At 36.5% G+C, this 23,777-nt stretch overlaps 1 protein-coding gene across 1 annotated transcript in view; it reads left to right on the plus strand.

The window, feature by feature from the left end:
* Positions 1 to 2,584: 2,584 nt before the first annotated feature.
* Positions 2,585 to 23,777, plus strand: part of LITAF (lipopolysaccharide induced TNF factor) — a 44,822-nt gene continuing 23,629 nt past the window's right edge. Inside the window, exon 1 of the mRNA XM_051963263.1 lies at positions 2,585 to 2,696. The gene's annotated coding sequence lies outside the window, so the exon portion shown is untranslated. The remainder of the gene's footprint in view (positions 2,697 to 23,777) is intronic.

Here is a 23,777-nt window from a genome sequence, read left to right on the forward strand (position 1 = left end):
GGACGAGAAAGAAAAAAATTAAGAAAGGAAGGAAATAAAGAAATTTTAAAAGCAAGGAATATTGTAGGTTTAAAGGTCTTCTAACAAATAATTTTAAGGTCTTACTAGTAACTTGACTGCATTGGTTTTATTTGTACAAAACCTTTTTAATTTAATATAATCAAAATTATCTATGTTGTGTTTAATAATGAGCTCCAGTTCTTCTTTGGTCACAAATTCCTTCCTTTTTCCCTGATCTGAGATATAAACTATCCTATGTTCTTCTAATTTGCTTATAAAATTACTCTTTATTTCTAAATGATGAACCCATTTCTACCTTATCTTGGTGTGTGGTATTAGGTGTGGGTCAATGCCTAGTTTCTGCCATATTCTACTAGTAACTTTTAACATTTGAAAAATAAAAACAAAAAAACACTGGAGTTAAATGTCTATTGTGGTCTACATATCAGGGAAAAAGAAACAAGAACTACTGGAAGAAAAATATTTTTTTTAAAAGACACATGGAAAAGTAAATGTGATATATTTTCATGTTCAAAAATCAAACTGATTTGGCTTTTGCGTTACTATTTCAGTTTCTTTCCTATTCAGAAATCAAACTGATTTGGCTTTTGCTTTTTTATTTCAGTTTCTTTCCTATTTCTACCTCCAAGTTTCATGCTTAAGTGGCAAAGCACTTTTTGGATATAGTTTAATGATAATGCTGTCCTTTTTTCTGCCCATGAGCCCTTCACTTGGAAGATGGCAGTGAACCGGGAATTATGAAAGAAGCACATAGTGTGGTTCTAAGTGATAAGATGTTGCTAAAATGTTGCAGTTAGTGAAAGCTTACATAGGCTAAGACCAGTGGCATCAGGATATAATGTATGGAAAGCCAGGCTTCGAATGAAAAAGTCCTGGACTTTTTCTGCCTCTGACAAATACCTCTTTGTGATCACGGGCAAATTATCTGATCTCAGTGCTCTAGGTATAGACAACTTTCTAAGACTATACATTAAGGACAAAAATTTGTACAAAGTACAGAGAAGTACAAATCTGAACTAGTAGTGGGAATTTTTTCACTTGAAGTATTATTGTATCAATGAAATTGAAGATTCAATACCTATCCATATAAGCATATATATTTTGACCAGACATTCCCTATATTGATGAAATCACAGATACAATGTTTATTCATATATGCACATGCACACACCTTTTAAGTCTTCAGAGGAAAGCCTCCAGCACTATTGGGTAGCTCCTTTAGGGAGGAGTTATGGAAAGAAATGAAGAAGCATAACAGGATAAAAAGTACTAGATGTGTTTCAATCCACTCTGATGAGATCATAAATTTATTGATGGACTGTTCACAAACTCTGCCAGACTCTGATTTACAGCCCTTTCTAAAGCTTTCAGTTTTGCTGTACTGAGTTGGATCATTATGGGGATTTTGGTGGAAGAAGTGATTAGACTGGGAGATAAGAGTCAAGAGTCAGGAGGACCCGAGTTCAAATTCAGCCTCAGACATTTACTAGCTGTGTAACTCGAGACCAGTCGCTTAACTCTGTTTGCCTTAGTTTCTTCATTTGTAGAATGAGCCAAAGAAGGAAAAGGCAAACTCCTCTGGTACCTTTGCTGTGAAAATCCCAAATGGGGTCAGGAAGACTTGGACAGGACTAAAAAACGACTGAACAACAACTATAAGGTCATTCTAGAAAGGGCAAAGAACACTGAAGAGACTGTGTATAATTAGTTCAGTGAATTCCCTAGGAAGGGACATAGTCATTGGCGCCTCTGAAAGAAGGAACAGCGAGAAATTGGCTTCTGTGGAAGGACCACACCAGAGCCTTTGAGAAGTGAGAAGTAATGGGGTACGGATGGAAATCTGGGAAAGGTGGACAGAAGATGAGAAGAAATTACTGGGAAAGGCTCAGTGAACACAAAACTGGACCAAAGAGGGGGAAAATTTGAGGGAGAGAAAAGAGCAGTGAGATAGCTAATGTAAAGACTCTTGAATGGGAAATAAGTGACCTAGAGTTCTAACTAAAAATCTTTGTGAGTCTAGGAAAGTGACTAATTCTCTTTGAGTTTCAGTACCCTCCTCTGTAAAATGAGGAAATTGAGACCAGATCAAGGGTTCTCAACCTGGAATCCACGGACTTAAAGGGTAGCATGTGGATAGATTTTTAAAGGACCGTGAACTTGGCCAAAAACATTACATCTTTACTTTCACTCACCTTTGGATTCTTTTATAGTCCTTTGGATTTTATACGTTCGTGATTCTGAGAAAGGCTTTGCCAGACTGAAAAGTGGGCCATGACCTAAAAAAGGTTAAGAGCTCCTGAACAAGACGATTTCTGAGTTTTCTTCCAGCTCTGAGAAATATGAATCAGAGGATGGGGAAAGTGTAAGGGCTCTGTAGGGAACTGGATGGGGGGAGGTTTGGGAGGGAGTAGAGGGAAGCCAGAGCTCGTGAGTAGGGTTAGGGAGCCTTCAGCCATAAGAGGAAGGGGCTGGGCAGGCAAGGGAAAGGGGAGGAGAGCGAGACTAGGCGGGACAGGACAGGACGGGACTGCATTACTGCTCTCTAGGAGCCGGGCCAGGAGGCGGGGAGAAGCCGGAAGCCTCTCTAAATGCGCTGCCCGCCCCGGTCAGCTCAGACCCGCCCCCTCGCCTGCCCCGGCTAGCTCAGACCTCCCGGCTCGGCTCGATAGGCGGTGGTAAGTGTGGAGCTCCTTGAATCGAGACCCCGGGAGATGGGATGGGGGGTAAGGAGATCGGGCACTTGTCTTGGTTGGTTCCGAGGTTCGAGATGGGGATTCCGAGAGGGGCAGAGAATGTGAGTGGCCACCTTCAGGCTGGTGCTGCACTGGAGCCGGAACCGTGAGGAGGGGGCGGACTCCCGCGGGACTCAGGCTGGGCCGGGGCCCCACCGCCGCCTTTCTTTTCTCGGCAACTCCCTGGTTGTCTTTTCCGGGATTTGGTTACTGGGAGTTGACTCTATTGGGGTCGGGTTTCCTTTTTCTTTTTTCTTTTCTTTCTTTCTTTCCTTGTTTCTTTCTTTCTTTTCTTTTCTTTCCTTTTTTTTTTCTTTTTTAAAGATTTGGGAGACTAATGTCAGTCCCTAATGTTTTGATTTCAGAAGTGCTTAGGACCATGAGCTGTAAGTCCTGGATAGACAGAATTTGAGGCGAGTCCTTCCTCCCACACTAGCTCAGTTAGGCAGGCACCTTCCCTCCTCCCAGAGCTGTCCTTCTGGGTCAGTTAAAGAGGAGAAAATCCAACCCACACTTCCTCCCGGACTTTAGGTGATCTTGGCGACCTGCCTCGGGGCAGCTTCATCTGGTTCGGGACTTTGTCAATACCTTAGGCTTTTTGATTGTGCTGCCCAAAGAGGAAGTTTGGGCAAGCGTAAATGCCAACAGGTTGGTGCCGCATGGGACCACCTGGTTTTGGATCTATTAGAAAACAGCCAAAGGGTGTCTAGAATATGGACTGACGCCTCCAGGCTTGTGCGATTCAGTTTGGGGAAGGAGAGGAAAGGATCTAGCAACTTTGAACTGATCAGGATAAGAAAGTCACTGAGGAAACTGCTAGTTATTGGCTTCGGAATTAGAGTTGGAGTTGAGGTCTAGCAGATGTCCAGTAGTCGGGGCAGAGTGAACGTTGTGGACCAGACTAGTAGTGGCGTTGCTGCTTTTCAGAGTGATTGGGACAGACTGTTTGCAAAAGCAAGTAAAATCACTGGTCCAGTTTATGATAACTGGAGGGAGTTTCTATTTTTATTTCCCAGGGTTAGTCCAGTGATTTGAGTGAGGTTGGAAATTAGAGGCAAAGCCAGAGGAAAAACTCAAACTATGCATTTAAAGTCAGAAACGAAAAAAAAAAAAAAACAAAAACAACACCCTGTTGTGGCAGCCTACAGATCCCAAAGAAGGACGCATAATTCTATAAGGAAACACTCTGTAAATACTTTTAAGCAAGCAGTTTCCACATTGCTCTTCATTTCTGATGAGAAATAAGACAGATTTTCACTGTTATTCGACATCATTTACCTGTGATGAACACATTATTATCTCCCTTATTTTGAATTTCAAATTAGGAAGACCTGAGTTCAAATATAACCTCAGACTCTCCCTAACTGTGTTCTCCTAGGCAAGTCACTTAACCATTCTCTGCTTCAGCTATGAGGCTAATAGTAGCACCTACCTCTCAGGATTTTTATAAGAATGGAATGAAATATTTGTGAAGTGCTTTGCAAACCTTAAGGCTATATAAAATTATTATTATAAGTATTTCTAAATATAATTCTTAGCACTTGAAATGAGAGATTCTAAGTATTCATTCCTGAAATAAAAGCATACTGAAGATCTGCTTACTATACATTCACCTTACTGACTTCTTTCAGCTCCTTTACAGGTTCCCTATTTCCACATCTAGACTAAAATATTAATTTGTTTTATTATAACCTAGAGCAAATGGGATGCCCCTGTTTTCAAACATGTGTAATCCTGAATAATCCTGAATCCTGAATAAATCACTTAACCTCTCTGCCCTGGGTGTCTTGTCAAATAAGTTTTCTCAGCAAGGAATTCTGTACATTTCCAAAACCCTCGGTCCAGTCCTTTTACTTTCATAAGGAAACAGGGAAAGAAAGCAAGTATTTAATTTATTTAGGCAAGGCAAGTAGGGTTAAGTGACTGGCCTGAAGGTCACACAGCTAGTGTTAAATGACTGAGGTCTCATTTGAACTCAGATCCTCCTGAGTCTTGTTTCAGTGTTCTATCCACTGCACTCCGAAGCAAATATTTATTAAAAGTCTATTAGGTGCTAGGCACTGTTCTAAACATTTTTCAGATATTATCCCATTATAACATAATGATTTCTTTTAGACCTGGGATTTCAACTCTAGTGTCCAAGAACTTAAAAACTTTTGATAACAGTTTTCGGTATAATTGATTTCTTTTCTACTTAAAACATATTGTATGTGTTTAAATACATTCTGAAAAAGACTCCATTCTTTGACTAAACCAGATTGCCAAAGGTGTCCATGACATACACAAAAAAGTTTAAGAACTCCTGATTTAGCATGTCTGGTCAAGTGAACTTTATAAGAATTAGACATAGGGAAACTTGCCCAAAAGGGATCCAGATTCACAGTAAAGATAATTGTGTAAATATGTGGGTTTTAGGGGCATCTAGGTAGTGAAGTGGAGAGAGTACCAGTCCTGAAGTCAGGAGGACCATGTGATCTCACATACTTAGCACTTTTTAACTAGGTGACCCTGGGCAGGTCACTTAACCCCAACTGCCTCAGCTAAAAAAAAAAAATGTGGGTTTTAGTCTTAGTTTAAAATTATAACTATTGCTCATTAAGCCTGTGCTAAAGCTGGTTTTCTTTTAGGCTATGGATTATTTATATCTTGCCACTGCATTTTAAAAAATGGTTTAAATTTATTTACCTTTTAAAATTATTATTGGAAAATTCAAGGTTCCTTGAAATCATCTAGACCTTCTAAAGTTGGCGGTTTCTTTGCAAAAATGTTGCCAGGAAGATTCAGCTGCTAACTTTCAAAAGTAGATAGATTGCATTCAGGGCAGTTGAGTTTATGTTCTTTCACTTGTAATTTGAAACTAAAGTTTTGCCTGAATTATATCAACTCTAAAAATCCCCTGAGACACGTTACTGAAAAGTAATGGCTTGCTTTAAATTGTGGTAAGACTATTTCATCTTTCAGAGTCCCCGCCTCCTACTGCCTACTCCCAATCCTCCTCATCTCTTGCCAAGTTGCTTTTCTGGAGAATTGGCAGTTTTAAATCATTCTTTCCTAGGCATGCATAATTAGTAAAACACTTATTCCATTGGAATGGAAGATGACAACATAAAATACAATTAATAGTTTTAATACAAACATTTAAGATAAATATTAAGTTTTCATTTTACCATATAGCTTCAGTTTCTGCAATTGTTGGGCAAGTCACTAAATTATTGTGGGACTCAGTTTCCTTATCTGTAAAATCAAGGAAGTCATAAACTTCCATAAATTTGTATAACTATATGCCAGACACTGTGTTAAGCTTTGACACAGACTATTCTTCTTGTTTTACAGTTGAGAAAACTGAGGCAAGTAGAAATTGAGTGATTTGGCCACTGAAATCACTTTGAGCTAAGGTCTTCTTGGCTCCAGGACCAATGCAAGTATGTTGGCCACTTTATCACCAGGTGTCTCCAGAGGATATAGAGGATTTAAAGTTGGTAGTTGAAAGACTGTATGTGTGGCAGCTCAGGTTGGAAATTGAAATGTAGCATGGCATATTGAAGGGGGGGGGAGGGGAGTGTCCAGGGACCGGATATAAATCCTATCTCTTGATTTGTACTGATTGATTAAAAAAAAAAAATCCTCACTATGAAATCTTTGCAAGAGATGACATGGGATTTGACGCACTGGTAGAGAGTCTGTCTGTCCAGTGAAGCAATATCAATATTAAACATATATGCACCAAGTGGTATAGTCTCTAACTTCCTAAAGGAGAAGTTAAAAGAGTTGCAAGAAAAAGTAGACAGCAAAACTATAATAGTGGGAGATCTCAATCTTGCACTCTCAGAATTAGGTAAATCAAACCACAAAACAAATAAGAGCATCTGTCTACCCATTCCCCCTCACATTCTTGCCCTTTCCTCTTCTTGGTGTCAGAGAAGTCTTAAATTTCCCAAAGCTGAGTTCTTAGATACCCCTAGAAGCAATAGAATCAAGCCAGCAATAGAATCTATCATCAATGAACAGCCTTGAGACATTGCCAAGTCACCTTCAGACCTTGAGTATTCTCCAATTTCCTATTTTTGGGGATCTAGGATATGGATTATAAGAGGTCAGAAGGGACTTAGGAAAAGAGGATTGGGAGGATTTGTATGTATGTGTTCAGGCATTTGGGGTTAAGTGACTTGCCCAGGTTCACACAGCCAGAAAGTATCTGAGGCCAGATTTGAACTCAGGTCCTCCTGACTAAAGGGCTGGTGCTCTCTGATTTGGTAATCAGAAATCCTAGTTTTCATAATCATATCAAGGTTGTATAGGTGCTGCCAATATAATAAATAGCAGGGATAGGATTAACAGAATGTTTGAAATGTCATCTCAGGTGTACAGAAAGAATTATAGGTCTGATAGTTGAACCTGTAGGGGACTGAAGAGAAAGAAACCAGAAATTTCTTGAACATCTTTCGCTTATCTCTTGTTTAAAGATCTATGAAGGGAAGCCAGTTACTTTGCTTTTCTAATTTGCTTATAGTATTACTCTTTATCTAAATCTTGAACCCGTTTTGCCTTTGCCTGTATAGCATATTAGGTGTTGGTCTTTGCCATACTGAGCCAATTTGGATAGGAATCTATAAAGATTTATTAAGCACTGACAATGTATCAGTCTCTATGTTCAATTAGGGTAATGAGAGACAAGTAGAAAGACAGTTCCTGCTCTCCAAGAGTACATATTCTAATGGAGGGAGGTATCATGTAAGGAGAATCTGAAAAGGATGAGGGGAGAAACATACTCTCATGTTAGAGTTTGGATCTCCAGGAGGGAGGTCTAGAGGAATATAGTTATGGATGGTCAAATGAATTTTCTCTTTCTACATGATAGCCTTTCATATACTTGATGATGATATACAAAGCCAACTTTTCAGATCGATCACTTCACAAACTACTTGACAACCAAACCAATGTCCTTTTTGTCTCCATATATTTGTATGAACCATCCCCCATGCCTGGAACAATCTCCCTCCTCACTTAACGGTTTTTGGAATAAAACTCAGGATCCGACTTATGGCTCCTTTCCTTGTCATCATGATTTTAATATTCTTTTCCATTAAAAACTATATTGTGTATGCTTTGTGTATATATCTCCCGGGAGAAAGAGAAAGTAAACTCCCTGTGGACAAGGACTGTTGTGCATTTTTTTTTTTTTCTGTTTTGTTTTTATAGCCTTAGTACCTTACAAGTAATAGGCACTTAATGTTTCTTGTTGTTAGTATTGAGCTTGGAATTCAAATCTACTTCTTCCCTGACTGCAAGTCCTAGATGACTTTATCCATTAGGCATTTCTTCTTTTATACTATTTTCCAATTTTTGCACCAATTTTGTTAAATAGTGAGTTCTAATGCCGGAAGCTGGAGTCCGTGGGTTTATCAAACACTAAATTCCTATAATTGTCGACTAGTGTGTCTTGTGAACTTAACCTATTCCACTGATCAACTACTTTTATTTCTTAGTCAATATCAAATGGTTTTGATGACTGCCACTTTCTAATACAGTTTTAAGTCTAGTATGACTAGGCTACCTTTACATTTTTTTTTCATTAATTCCCTTGAAATTTTTGACCTTTTGTTCTTCCAGATTAATTTTGTCATTATTTTTTTCTAGCCTATACAATAATTTCTTGGCAGTTTGATTGTTATGGCACTGAATAAGTAGATAAATTTAGGTAGAATTGTCATTTTTATTATATTAGCTCAGCCTACCCATGAGCACTTGATATACTTCTAATTATTTAGATCTAAGTTTATTTGTGCAAAAAGTATTTTGTAATTGTGTTCATATAGTTCCTAGCTTTGCGGACAGGTAGATTGACAAATATTTTATACTGTCTACATTTGTTTAAAATGGGATTTCTCCTTCTATTCTTGTTGCTGGGTTCTCTTGGTAAAATATACAAATGCTAATATTTTACATGGGTTTATTTTGTATCCCGCAATTTTGCTAAAGTTGTTTTTTCTAATAGTTTTTTTTTAGTTGATTCTCTAGGATTCTCTATACTATCATCATTTGCAAAGAGTGATAGTTTTCTTTCGTCATTATCTATTTTTCATTAGACATTTCTTGACCACCTATTGTGTAAATTGTACTCCCCCTTTTTTTAAAATTACATTTAATTTTTTTAGTTTTTTTTTTTTTTATTATAGCTTTTTATTTACAAGATATATGCATGGGTAATTTTTCAGCATTGACAGTTGCAAAACCTTTTGTTCCATTTTCCCCCCTTCTTCCCCCATCCCCTCCCCCAGGTGGCAGATAGACCAATATATGGTAAATGTTAAAATATATGTTAAATACAACATATGTATACATGGCCATACAGTTATTTCTCTGCACAAGAAGAATCAGACTTTGAAATAGTTGTACTCCTCTTAGACAAGATAGACATAAAAGACATTTATTCCTGCCCTTGGGGAAGATATAGCTTAAAAAGAGTAAAAGAGAGTTCTATAATAGTTCAAATTAAATGGAATGTTGAGTACAAAAATTAAGGGAATATTTTCCTTGGGGTCAGGTCTGTCAAGTAAGAGTTCTTGGAGAAGATGGATGGCTCTTGTTCTGGACTGATGAAACACTTTTGGAGGTTTTTTGGAACTCTAAGGGAACAGAATCAAGATAATAGAGTGAGAAGAGGCATTTTTGCCTAGCTCACCCAGCACGCTTCCTCCTTAATAAAACACACCAAATTCTGATATAGAAAACCAAGAAAAAGTCACAGGGAAAATGTTTTGACAAAAAAGAGAGCAACATTAGCAAAAGTTAGAAATATGCAAAATTATGAAACTTGACAGTCATGAGACCAATCTGGTTGAAATGGAGGAGCAAAGTATGTTTATTTTCAGTAATTCGAAGTGCTTCTTTATCTTTTCTTCTTATCCTTTTCTTTTTATATTAAAATTAGTACAGATCAATGTGTCTTCATGTATAGTATTTAGAGCTTTTGGGCATCGCTGCTTAGGAGTTGGAGTTTTGCTTCATTTGAGTCTAAGAAGATAGAATATATATCTTATAGTCACCGAGGTGATTTATATACTTACCCCAAAAATAGCAACCATAGACTTCATACTGTAACTTCTGTGTAAATCAAATAGCAAAAATGGAAAAAGTGGCTCTCTCTTAGTGGTAAGTCATCTTCCTCACTTTGAAATGTTCTACTTAGTTATTTGGAGATGTTTGGAAAAGAGACCATTCAGTACAGTAGTTTGTGCATTAGAGATAATAAATAATTTGAAACTGGGTAGTGAAGTGGGCTAGTGCATGGAGAAAATAGGCCTCGGGTCAGAGAGACCTGAGTGCAAATGTAAACTAGCCCACTTATTGGGCAAACCACTAAACCTTTTTCAGCTTCAATTTCTTCATTTCTATGATGAGAATGTTGTCTCTAAGGGTCCTTCCACCTCTAAATCTTATGAATTGAATTGAGACTATCTAGTTTTGATTTTATTGGATGGTTTCTACTTTGTATGCTGTCTTCTCATATGCTGAGGTCTAATGTACATATTTTTAGTTTTTTTTAGTTTTTTTTTTTTTTTTTTTTTGGTAAAGAATAGTAAGTTTGATTAAATGAGTCTTTAGCTGAAGATTGTTTAAATGGGATGATTTAGAATCCCATAGGAATTACTTCCATGGATAGAGAGGGAAAGAAATAAGAAAAGTATTTATGAACTGGGCATTGGGAGAAATTTTATGACAATTTCCAGTTTTAGTGTGTGGCAGTTGAAGAGTTAACTTCCTAAATATTATAAATGTAATATCAGATTTATAGGATACCTTTTTTTTTTTTTTTTGTCTGTTTATATTAGTACTCCTTTAAGGAAAGTTTTACATATGTCTTTTCTCAAATAGTAATAATTGTAGAAATATTTTTTATTCCTTTTAGAAGGAGACTACAATCTATTTTTTTTTCTCTAAAGCTCCAAAATCCCAAAGAACTTGTAATACAAATGCAGTTAGGTTCAGTATTTTAGCTATTGAGTTCAGTCATTTGGCATATACACCTTGGTATCAAGCATTACAGGTGCAGAATGAACAGTATTAAAAATTGGAAAGATAGGAGGAAAGCTTGTTAAACCTACCATTTGGAAATTTTAATAGTTTTTGTTGTTCTGAGTTGCTGTCTGCCACCAAAAGCCATCTTTTTTAGCACATTTCCCCTAGCCATACAACATGACCATAAATTATAGATCTATTGCTTGGGTAATTTAAAGGAACCACAGTCTGTGAAGACTAAAAACTGTGGGAGATTTGTTCAATTTTAATTAAGATTCATATTGAGAGTAACAAACAAATGGACTTTTAGAGTCCCATTTATTAGAGACTTTAAAAGATATATGTATGAATATGTCCATTTGCAATCAATGAACCCATTTGTTGGGCACTATTACATTCCTGGCCTTGTTCTGGGATCTTAGGAGTCAAAGATCTTGCCTTCATTGAGCTTACGTGCACATGCCTACACATATATTCTTCTCTTTGTGTGTATATATCTCCTTATCTCATGAGCAGTATTCACATGTGAGCGATTTTGTACATACATATTTTTTACATACATATGTTTATAGCATATGTGTTCATTCAATGATCTTGACTCAAGAAATAAAAACGTTAGCGTGGATAGCTAAGACATCTCAAGTCAGAAAAGCCTGTTTGAGTCTTGTTTTTTGACCCATGGAATTTGTTTGTGTCTGCTAGCTGTTGCAGTGGATAGAGTCCTGAACCTGGAATCTTGAAATCCTCAGTTTAAAACCAGCTTCAGACACTAGATGTGATGCTAGGCAAGTCAGTTAACCTCTGTTTTCCTTAGTTCCCTCATCTATAAAATAGGGGGTAGTAATAGCACCTATTTTCAAAATTGAGATGATCAAATGAGATAATAATTACAAAGAGCTTTGCAAACTTTAAAAGTGGTAAGTGTTTGTTAAATTATTTCAATCACGTCCAACTCTTTGTGACTCTATTTTTGTTGTTGTTGTTGTTGTTTGTTTTTTTTTTTTGGTAAAAATACTGGAGTGGTTTACCATTTCCTTCTCCAGTTCATTTTATAGATAAAGAAATTGAGGCAAACAGAGTGACGTGACTTACTCAGGGTCACACAGCTAATAAGTGTCTGAGGCTGGATTTGAGTTTATGATTCTGAAGAGGACCATGATTTCAGGGAGGGGATGCTATGACATGCAAGTGAGTTGGATTTAAATGAGGGAGGGCTGAGCAAGGTCACCTGCCTCACTTTCCCCTCTAAAGTCTTCTGGGTCCTGTGGTAAGATACAAATCAGGATGATTGGAGGTGATCCTGGATGCTATAGGAGACCTTGACCTTTTTAAACTGAGGTCTTCTACTGTTCTGTTTGACTGAGGCTGTACCCATTCAGTGATTAAGGTTAGGTGACAATTGAGGCAAAGAATCTCTTTCACATAATCCAAAAAAAAAAAAATCTAAATAAATAAGTAAATAAATATAATGAGGGAAGACTCTCAAGGGTTTCTGGCCACAGCAGTAATAACTGCTTTTTACATTCAACCTGAGACAATCTAGATCCAAACAACGACCAAATGGGGCTTGACCTATTAGTGGCCAATTAGAATCTGATTGGTTTTTGCTTTAAGGCCTGGTCCTTAAGAAATCTAGCCAGTAAACCTCAAGCTATCTTGGGAGGTTCAGAGTTGCAAAAGAAGAAAAAAAATGCTTTTCAGAACATCTGTAGGGTATGGTCCCAAATCTTTTGCTGTTGTTATTTATGACATTGGGGGAAAAATGATTTAGCACTGTGCCATCATGGACTTGCCTGTGGTAATCTTCATCTGAAGTTCCCATACAACCAGTTAGAATTCAAGCCCAAGTATCTTGAGGAACACTAGGAACCTCTGTTGGGGGACAGGTTGGTGGCATGAAGATTTGAGTTAAAATGTAACCTCAGATCCTTAAGTCATCCCTAAGTTTGTTTGCCTCAGTTCCTCATTTGTATCAAATGAGCTAGAGAAGGAAATGGCAGTATCTTTGCTAAGAAAACTCCAAATGGGGTCATGAAGAATTAGACATGATTGAAATAACAGAACAGCAGCAAAGGGACTCCTGGGTTGTTGTGGAGCCGATCTCTTATAGTCCTCTTGGAAGTTCTCAGGAACCAAACTGATCTGTTTTGTTTTTGTTTTTTTTTAACTTTAATATATTTTTTTTTCTTTTTTTTTTAACTTTCATATATTTTTAATAAATTAACGGCTTTTTATTTTCCAAAATATATGCAGTTTTCAATATTCACCCTTGCAAAACTTTGTGTTCCAAATATTTCTTCCTCTCTTCCCTTCTTTTCCCTTACTCAGACAACAAGTAATCCAATATAGGTTAAACATGTACAATTCCTCTAAATATTTCTAGTTTATCATGCATAAGAAAAAGCAGATCAAAAGGGAAAAAAATGAGAAAGAAAAACACAAGCAAACAAACAATAACAAAAAAGATGAAAATGTATTGTGATCCACATTCCATTTCTATAGTCCTCTTGACAAGGGGAGCCCAAAAAACTTTCTCTCACTCTTTCTCTCAAACTTTGGGGGGAAAGCTTGGGAAACTCCCTCAGAGAAGCTCTCCCCTGAGAGACCCATCCCAGGGAATCAAGATAGAGTGGTTTCATTCTGTTATCTGGGAGGGACTAGTTGAGTCCAGGACCATTCTTACTTAGCCTGAGCTGGAGAACAAGATTTCTATCTAACTCTATTGAGTTGGAGATTAGTTCAGGGACACTCATTCAATTCCAAGATTCTCTATTCTGATTTCAGCTCAACATGCTCCCAGCCCTCACCAAGAGCTGCCCATAAAACAAGCTTTCTTCAGCTCAGTCCCTTGCAAAGGACCTAATCATGCCTAGGAACCTCCCTCTCTCTCCCCTTGGCATAGTTACGACTCTACCTGCTGAAAAGACATTCTCTTTTCAGCGTTACTCCCTCTTTATCTCTCTCACCTATTTCCCTAACAGGACCCTATTCACCTCTCTGTCAGGATTTTCTGCTCCCAGCCCCCACCAAAAGTTGACTTTTCAGTTCTAATAAACTTCTTTTGCCTGTTTAACTTTTCGGGTTTGTAATTTATAAAGAACTTGGCCCGACCAGAAAGGGGTTCCCATAACTCCCTGAACCTCATCACTCTTTCTTTCCATCACAAGTCTATTGGAATTGCCTTGAATCACTTCATAATTGAAAGAGCTAAGCTGATCATCACATAATCTTGTTGATGCTGTGTTCAATGTTCTCTTGGTTCTACTCACTTAGCATCAGTTCACGTAAGTCCAGGCCTTTCTGAAATCATCCTGTTTGATTGTTTTTATAGAATAATAATATTCCATGACATTCATATACCATAACCCAACTGATGGTTATCTACTCATTTTCCGTAAACGGATCTTTTCAAGTGGATTTTACTCATTTGTTGACATAGTTCTTGCCCTGCTCATGAAATAATCCTTACCAAAGCAGTGCAGTTCACTCATTTGAGTGAACTCCCAGAAATAAGCTCCAATCAAAAAGTTGAGTGGTTGGAGGTGTCTGTTGTTGGATTCCTCCAATGATAAAATTGAATATTTGAATGTTACAAATGGAACATCCAACAGAATATACATGGATCTTGACTAACTTCTAACTAATTTCTTTATTTTTACTCAACACAAAAATTCAAAAGGAAGGGAAGGGGGGGTAGGTATAAATATCTTATAACATATTACTTACAAAGGAGGTAAGCTGGGTTACAGAATGAGAAAAAGAAATAGACAACTTAAATATTAAGCTAGTATATCTCAAGTGTTTGGAGCAGGAAAACACTTGGGAAAAGGCCTCTATCTAACTGGAGAGATATTTTTTGGCAAGGACAAGAATTATCTAGGATGAGAAAGGCACAGATACTTTGACCTCTGCACTGAAGAAACGGAATAATCCTTTTTGGAGTGGGAGCTCAAGGAGGAAATTAATTTAAATAAGCACCCATTACATGCTTATTTACTGTGATTACTGTGTTGTCATCTTATATATATTATCTCAGTTGAGCCTCACAACTTACCCTGTGAGGGAAATGTTATTATTACCATTCCAGTTTTACAGTTGAGGAGACTGAGGCTGCCAGTGATTTAAGCGATTTGCTCAGGATCACATAGCTAGTATCTGTCTGAGGCCATCTTAGAATTTGGGATTTCCTGACTTCAGGGTTGCATCTATCTGCATGAAGAAAGCTGAAGTTGCCTTTATAGGATCAATCTCATACAATTACAAAATACTCAGTCAAGTTTAATGTGGATAAAAATCATCATCTGTAGACAGAAAAAATATTCATGTTGGCAATTTAAAATTTTGTCAAAAAGATTGAACTGACACATACTGTTAATATGAGTAAATGGTACAGTGCTATTAATTTGGTTCTGTTAAAAGGTATTATTTCATATAGAAACAGTCATTTGTGGTCATGTGGTTTGTTGAGAAATTGCCTGCTCTGGTTTTTTCAAGATATCTTTAGATAGTCAATGGAAGTATTTTTCCATTACACACATTGTTGTAGGTTATAATTATTATGTATTCACATCTAACATTCAGATTGTTGTAACTTGATCTCTGATCTGTGAGAAGTATCAGACTTAGAAAGGATCTTTAGTTTGGACTTTGGATTTTCTGAAATATTCCACTATGCATTTTGGCATTCTTTTTAAGGTTAAAATTGAAGAGGTGATAAATAGAATCTTTAAGAGATGGAAGTCGGATAAATTATTCTAGCCATTTCTTCCTTATCTAGATGGATACTTTAGGCAATTCTCCTTTAATTCTAACTTCCTTTCTCAGGATAGTTGTTTAGGAAAACACTTGTAACAGATCCAGAATTGGAATGTACTTCATAGGTCCTCTATAGTCACATCCCACCCCTCATCCCCTTTTGACTTTATAAATGTGGAAACAGGAACACAGAGAGGTTAAGTGATTTGCCTAACGTCACACAAGGAGCGGGGAGCAGGGGTTTAAACAAAGGTCCTTTGATTCGCTCCAGTAAGTCCTCTTTCCTCAACGTGACACTGGTATCACACAGAAGTCAAATTCCATTACAATGAGCCACCATTACAAAATGTCTGTATGACTAAAATTTCTAGGCAGTGCTTCCTCTGTTTCAGAAAGAAGTCAATATAACAAAATCTCATTTTAGCCAGAGCATGTGAATAATCTTTGAGTTCCTTGAATAGGATCTGACTTTTCATACATGCAATATTACTGGATTTATATCCTAAAGAGATCATTAAAAAGGGAAAAGGACCCACATGTATAAAAATGTTTGTAGCAATCCTTTTTTTTAATAGAGATAAGGAACTGGAAATTGAGTGAATGCCCGTCACTTAGGGAATGGCTAAATAAGTTATGGTATACGAATGTAATGGAATATTATTATTTTATAAGAAATGATGAGCAGGCTAATTAAAACCCTGAAAAGACTTACATGAATTGATGCTAAATGAAGTGAGCAGAACCAAGGGAACATTATACACAACAACAAGATTATGTGATGATCAGCTTGGCTCTTTTCAACTATGAAATGATACAAATCAATTGCAATAAACTTATGATGCAAAGAGCCATCTGCATCCAGAGAGAGAATCATAAAGACTGAATGTGGATCAGAGCATAGTATTTTTCAACTTATTTTGTTGTTTGTTTGTGTTTTTTTTTTTTTTTTCTCCTTTTGAGCTGATTTTTTTTGCACAGCATGATGATTATGAAAGTATGTTTAGAAGAATTGCACATGTTGGGGCAGCTAAAAAGCCCAGTAAGTCAGGAGGACCTGAGTTCAAATTCAGCCTCAGACACTTAATATTTCTTAGCTGTGTGACCTTGGGCAAGTCACTTAACCCTAATTGCCTCAGCAAAGAAGAAGAGCACATGTTTAACCTATATCAGATTATTTCTTGTTTAGGGGAGGAAGAAGAAAGTGAGGAAGGGAGAAAAATTTGGAACACAAGATTTTGGAAGGGTGAATGTTGAAAACAATCTTTATGTATTTGGAAAAAATTTTTAAAACCAAAATTAAAAATACATGCGTATTGAAGAAATCTGATAAGCTGGGAGATAAAGCTTAATTAAACACACTTTCAAGCATTAGAGCTAAGTAATAGATTTTTGGAGGAAGGGAGCTTTAGCTCATTTAGTCATGTTGGTTTTCTAGACTTCATTCTTTTCTAGGGCTTAATGAATTTTCTGTTACAACGACTCCTTTTCCTTAAGGAATTAAAGTGTGTCTTATAGAGCTTTAGAACTGGAAGTGACCCAAGAGATCATTTAGTTCAATCACTTAATTAAAAAATAAATTTTAAATGTCTTATTGATTTTTTTTTTTTGGTTGCTCTCATTTTTCATTGAATTCTCATAACAAGGAAGTGATAGCTAAGTTGTCTATAGTTGGCCTTGTCTGACCACATGTACCTCTTTTTATCTCTCTGTGAACAGGAGTGAGAGATGCTTCACATTCAGTTCCTTGAAGTCAAAATTGGTGACGGATTTGCTAGAGTTCTGATGTATTTCATGTTGGGTCTCAACTTTCTTATCTATAAAATTTTGGCCCAGAAGACCCCCGTGGTCCCTTCTAGCTTTAAATTTGTGATCTGTGATACAATCTTTTGAGCATTACTATGTGTCAAAGAACAGAAAAGAAGTTCCTGCCCTGGAGGAAACAATAAAAATTATTTGGAGAAAGAAAAATGTCCTGTTGAGATGCTTATAAAATAATATAATATATAACCAAGTGCCTGATTTACTTAATGAAAACTTGAAGCAGTAAGGAAATTAAATTGGACAAATCAGAGATTAAGTAAACAATAGCATTTAATACAATTTAGGCCTAACAGCTTTGATCCCTCTTCTTAGTCATGTTTATATATGTATATCCCACAATGGATGCCAGCCTTTTACATTTTTTTTAAGTTAAAAGAAATCATTTGATGATTTTTCTTTGTTTAGTTTTGTCTGACTTTTCAGGACTCCTTTTGAGGTTTTCTTGGCAAAGATATTGGAATATTTTCTTCTTCAACTCATTTTACAGAGGAAGAACTGAGGCAAAGAGACACTTACAGATATGAATTCAGGAAGGAGAGTTTTCTTAGTTTTAAGCTCTATCTACTTTACCGTATTGCTGCCTAACCCTACCTTCCCCTTGTGATAAAGCAAGCGAAAGCATGTAACCCAGGAAACTTGATGGTTTTAGTGTTCCATTTCCTCTCCTAGTTGTCTCTATAAGGAAGGTGGTATGTTTCTTTAATTTTTTTTTTTTTTTTAGTATCTTGAGTGTTTTAAAAATTTTGATCTTCATCTTCACTTTTTCTCGCAGAGATGTGATTTTGGTAGTAACTGCAATAATTGATGATGCAGTAATATTTTCTTATTTATCTTAGCTATTGGCTTCTGAACCTATGGAGAACACAATGAACAAGGAAATAATTTATTTGATCTCCAAACCCATTGTAAGTAGGAAAAGGAAAAGTGGGACTACATTTACAATTTGAAAAATAAGAGGACTGTGAAGGAGAACCACAAAAAAACTAGACAAAGTAAATGTGATTTTTAAAAAAGAAAGAAAAATCAGATATAATTTCAAAAAATTACAATAGGAGGACTTTGATATGAAAGTCCATATGTATATACAACTAGCATACTAAGAGATGTTAACAATGAAGACTGATGCCAAAAAGAAGTTTAATTTTTTTTAACTTTGTTTAGAAAGTCAGGGAAGTATTTAAAGAGACCAGTCAATCAACAAACATTGTTATTGCTTTCTATCAGGCATTGTGCTAAGTGCTGGGGATACAGTTATAAAAATGAGACAGTCTTTGCCCAATATGAGGATACGTGTTTATAGATAAGTAATTGCAGGGCCTATGCCAAATAAATACACTTAGATAGCACTAATATCTGGGAGAATTTGAAAAGTTTTTTGAAGGAGTAACCAAACTCCCCTTAAAGGGGAACTAAGGTGTTCTAAGAGGTATAGATGAGGTGGGGAAAACATTCCAAACATAGGAGGGGATTATTTGTGCAAAGGCAAAAAGAGGGGGAAAATAGAATGTCATGTACAGGAAATTTCATATACAGCCCTAGCACCTAGGGCTGGAGAGGTAGAGTGGATGAGATGAATCATATGTAATCATTCTGAAGAGAGACAGGAGCCAGATTGTGAAGGGCTTTAAATGCCAAACATAAGAGTTTGTGTTTTATCCTAGATACTGTGAGCCATCAACGGTTTTTGAGCAGGAGAGTATTTTGGTTTCATAGGTGCTTTTATATTATCAATTTGATAATATGACGGTGGAAGATGAATTAGAGCCTGCTAGATAAGGCAAGGAGGCCAAATTGAAAACTGTTGTGGGAACCAATATAGAGTTATTGTGGTGTAAGTCAACATATGTTAGAGATGTTGAGAAGGGAGAATAGGTAGCATGGATTGATGGATAGTGATTAAAAGTGAAGAATCAAAAATGGATTCCAGGTTATCAACCTGGTTTTGCAAGTAAGTTGTGAGTATTTTAATGCCTTCCCTTTGTTGATTATTTCTAATTTATCTTGTATGTACTAATTTGTACCTAGTTGTTTGCCTGTTGTTTTTCCCCTAAGATTGAGCTCCTAGAAAGCAAGTGTTTTTGGTCTTTGTATCTTCAAGTATGTAGCATAGTGCATGATACATAATAATAAGTACTTAATATATTTTTATTGACAGATTATTCTACTTTGGTAATTGTGAGAATGATAATACTCTCTAAAGAAATAGGAATGTTGGGTGGGAAATAGGTTTAGAGAGAGGAAGATGAGTTATGTTGTGGCTATGTTGAGTGTGAGATGCCTATGGAACATCAGGTGGAGATCTCCAGCAGGCAGAGATATGGAAAGTGGACTGGACTTCGGTCTTTTTAGATAACTCCTTTTTCCCTCATCAGAATTATTTCCTTTTATGTCTTTACAATTTAATTCTTGAGAGCTTATCTCTCCTGGACTAACTCTGTAGTTAGTGTTTGGGATTTACTCTATCCTTCTGCACCCTTTAAAAATCTGTTTTTCTTAATCCTAGAGTGCCTGCCAAACTATTCCTAGCTTTCTTCTTTTCTAGAAAAAAAATTCTCCCTTATTTTCAGTTCTGTATTCTCTTCCTTCTCCTTCCCTCTTCTTTACCCACTAAGAAGTCATGAAAAATAAAGCCTATTACAATTGTGTATAGTCATGCAAAATAATTTTTTTCGTTGGCCATGTTTTAAAAATAAGAAAAAAAAAAGAGAAGATAATATGCTTCAATGTTCACTCTTCTGGTCACAGATCACTTTTCTGGGGTGGAATCTTTTCTTCACTAAATAGGATAATAGGTAAAGACTTTTAAGGACCCTGTTGAAGGTTATTTATTCTATTCCCTCATTTTATTGATGTTCAAAGGTTTTTAAGTAACTTGTCAAAGGTCATATTAATGGTGTCAGAGTTGGTATTTGAGGTCAGTTTCTTCATCTTGTTTAACACTGACTGATGGAATGAGCAGTCCCTTTCCCTATCCTTTCCTAAGTTTCTCTTAAATTTTACTCTTGCTGAGGGCAGCTAGATGGCACAGTGGATAGAGTACCAGCCCTGAAGTCAGGAGGACCTGAGTTCAAATCTGGTCTCAGACACTTAACATTTCCTAGCTGTGTGACCCTGGGCAAGTCACTTAACCCCAGTTTCCTCAGCAAAAAAAAGTTTTACTCTTGCAACTGATTCAGAGTGGAATAACCCTTCATTAATTCTCTCATTTTTTAAAAGAAGGAATGACTATTAAGGCAAGTCAACAAATGTTTAGCTTCTCTGCTTTGAGTAGGCAGAGCCCTCTGTTGGATATTTGGCCATCTAAAATCTCACATTACCTTATTGTAGGAAATACTGTAGACAAATGATCCTTCCAAAGGTAAAGATAAGCGTTGTCCAAAAAAAAATTTGGCCAGGGGCAAGGGTGGACCCTTGATTTTTGTCAAAAGTGAGCAAACTCCTTTCACCAATATAGACTAATAAATCTTATTTAATTTACAAATTCAAAGATTTGCCTTGGATTGTTAGAGAATGTCCGATAATAAGCATTTTTAGCATTTACTATGTGCCTGGCATTCTGCAATAGGCCTGTGGTCGAGAGTTAACGTGGCAGGACTTGAACCCAAATTTTCCTGACTCCCAGGCTGGACTTCTGTCTATTTATTATTCCAGGCTAACTCTTGAAAGAGTTGTTAGTACCTTCCAAACCACTGTGTATTTTTTTCTTTGTCCTGATTTTTCTTTTGAGAAGTAAAAGTTTGTTTTTTTGTTTTAATTAATGGACCTTAAAAGGGGGAGGATAAACATTCAGTTCTGGAAATTTTAGTTATCTAGAACAATCATTCCAGGAGTTTCTAGATTTGCCAACTTTTCTGTTTTTGTTTCCATATAAATTTTGAGCCAGCTGGGAAGATGCTTTTGGACTCAACTAACCTTGATAAGTGTTTACATTGACTTAGAACTGTTGGGGTGGTTTTCTCATGTGGGTGGTATCTTCCTGGTACTCTGGAGTCTTAAGATTTACACCTTAGTTTCAGAGGCTGTTGGCGTTCTTGGCAAGAGCCATTAACAGTTTTGCTGGTATTTATTAAGGTGTTCTTGGCTTCTCGTTATTCAAATGGAAGATTTGAGCAGAGTCCCAAATGTATGAATGACTTTTTCCACTTAATCAAGTCCAGTTTCCCTTTTTGTCTCTATAATATGATTTTACTCAAGCTAGCCCATCTCATTTGTCCCAATTTCCCAACACCTATTGGTTGTTTTTTGTAAAGTGAGTCTGTTTTCTTGTTTATTGGCATATTTTATACTCTTCTTTTTTCTTTCTTGCCTTTGTCTTTAATTATTTAATATCAAGGCCAGAGTATTGGCCCTGAAGTCAGGGAGACCTGTGTTCATATATGGTCCCAGACATTTACTAACTGTGTAGCTCTGAACAAATCACTTAACTTTTACCTGCTTCTATGTCCTCATCTATAAAATGAGGTGACAGTAGTATCCATATACCAAGGTTGGTGAGAGAATCAAATGAAATATTTGTAAAGCATTTTGTAAGCCTTAAATAAAGCATCATGTAAGTGCTAGTTGCTAATATCATCATCATTATGACAGAAAAGAAACAAATTGGAAGTTTTGATTTTTACTGTTATATTTTATTTCTATATCCTCTTCATTTCAGAATGTAGCCTTCCTTCTATCTCTCCTAGGAAACCCATCCCACATAACAAAGAATATAAATGAGGGGAGGGGGAAATTCAATTTAGTAAAATTAACTAAGGCTTAGGTATTGTAAATCTATGATCCTATGATCACTAGATCCCAATGATATAAACAGTATTCTATATCTAAAGACCCTTATCAGTGTTCATTTTAGCCAATTTGTTTCCCTTGAAAGTTATACTCTAGTACTATAAAAATAAATCATTCCTCCAAGGTCCTCAGAACATAATAAAGATTTCTCACCTCAGTGGTCTGCTTGTTACCTATTTGGGGTTGAGAGTCTTTTGAATTTTTCTCAGAAGCTATGGTCATGTCCTTTATATACTAACCAAACTCTTTGCATATCCTGCCTTCCTCATGCTTTTGCTTGTAATTTTACCAAACGATATGTTTAAAAATATGGTGGTGGGAGGGAATCATGGTGTTTGCTTCTGGGGTAATGGAAAGAATGAAATACTTATGAAAATTTATCTTCTATTTTTAAATTCTAGATTTTTAAAGGGTGCAGAAGGATAGAGTAAATAGCATCTATTTTGATGCTGCAAGTAAAGATTTCTTAAATGTAAATGACTTTCTTTTTTACAAGACGATCCCCATATTTCATCTTTACTGCCTTGAGTTGTCAAGGCTTAATAATTACTGTCTTGTATAAGTCAAGCAAGCAAGCATTTATTAAGTGCCTACTATAAGGCCATCCATTGGCATAAGTACAAAGACAAAAAGAAAGCACTCCCTTATCCTGGAGATGTTTACATTGTAATGGGGGAGTAATATAGTACATATAACTTATTTTCCATACAAAATCAGTAAGAGTAATTTAGGGAGGGAAGACCTGGAAGCTGGAAGAATTAGGGAAAGCTTCAAATAAAAGGTGACTTGAGCTGAGTTTTGAAAGGAACAAGGGATTCAAAGATAATGGAGGAGGTGAGTAGGGATTATATTCCATGTAAGACAAAATGATGGTAGAAACAGGATCTGGGTTCAAAGCCCCATACTCCCCACCTAGTATCAATAGCATCTTGATCAAGTCATTTAACTTCTGTGGAACTCAAGGGGTTTTGTCTCATAAATGGATTGCATATAAGGGGACAAATAATATCCGAGATCAATCAGGTAGTTTCAGGGAAGCAATTTTATTTTTTGAAAGAACAAAGTTGATGTTTATTTCTCTCCCCTCCTAGATATTGAGGTAGAAATAGGTAGAGAATGCCATAAAATAAATCAAGGAATGGATAAAATAGATTAAACAGACACTACCCAGAATTTTCTGCAAAAACCCAGAAATGAGCAGTTCTTGAGGTTCTGGGAGACTAATTTGTTTCTTTTTTCCTCTTCATTTTTTGAACGCCTCTGCATTTCTTGGCTTCTTTTTAAATGTATTTCCTCCTAATCATAGTCTAGACTTTTTATCTCTATTTGGGATATCCTAGAATGAACTATTTAGAGACATCATTCTTGCCATGGAATCTTGTAGAAAATGAATCAAGCCAGTTCTGGGGGTGGAGAAACCTGGACCTGTTGACATTCTGGAGCTAATTTAATGATGTTCTGCCATTGAACACATAAGTCCCTGTAGTTGAAATGTTGCCACAAACTAACCAGGACACTGTAGGAGAGTACAATAGCTGCAAAACACTTTTCCTTATCAATCAGCAAACATTTTATTTATTAAGGTCTTACTATGGGCCAATCACTGTGCATATAAAATAAAAAAAATAAAAAAACTGGCCCTCC

This window comes from Antechinus flavipes, chromosome 1 (genome assembly GCF_016432865.1).
Source record: "Antechinus flavipes isolate AdamAnt ecotype Samford, QLD, Australia chromosome 1, AdamAnt_v2, whole genome shotgun sequence".
Classification (NCBI taxonomy): Eukaryota; Metazoa; Chordata; class Mammalia; order Dasyuromorphia; family Dasyuridae; genus Antechinus; species Antechinus flavipes.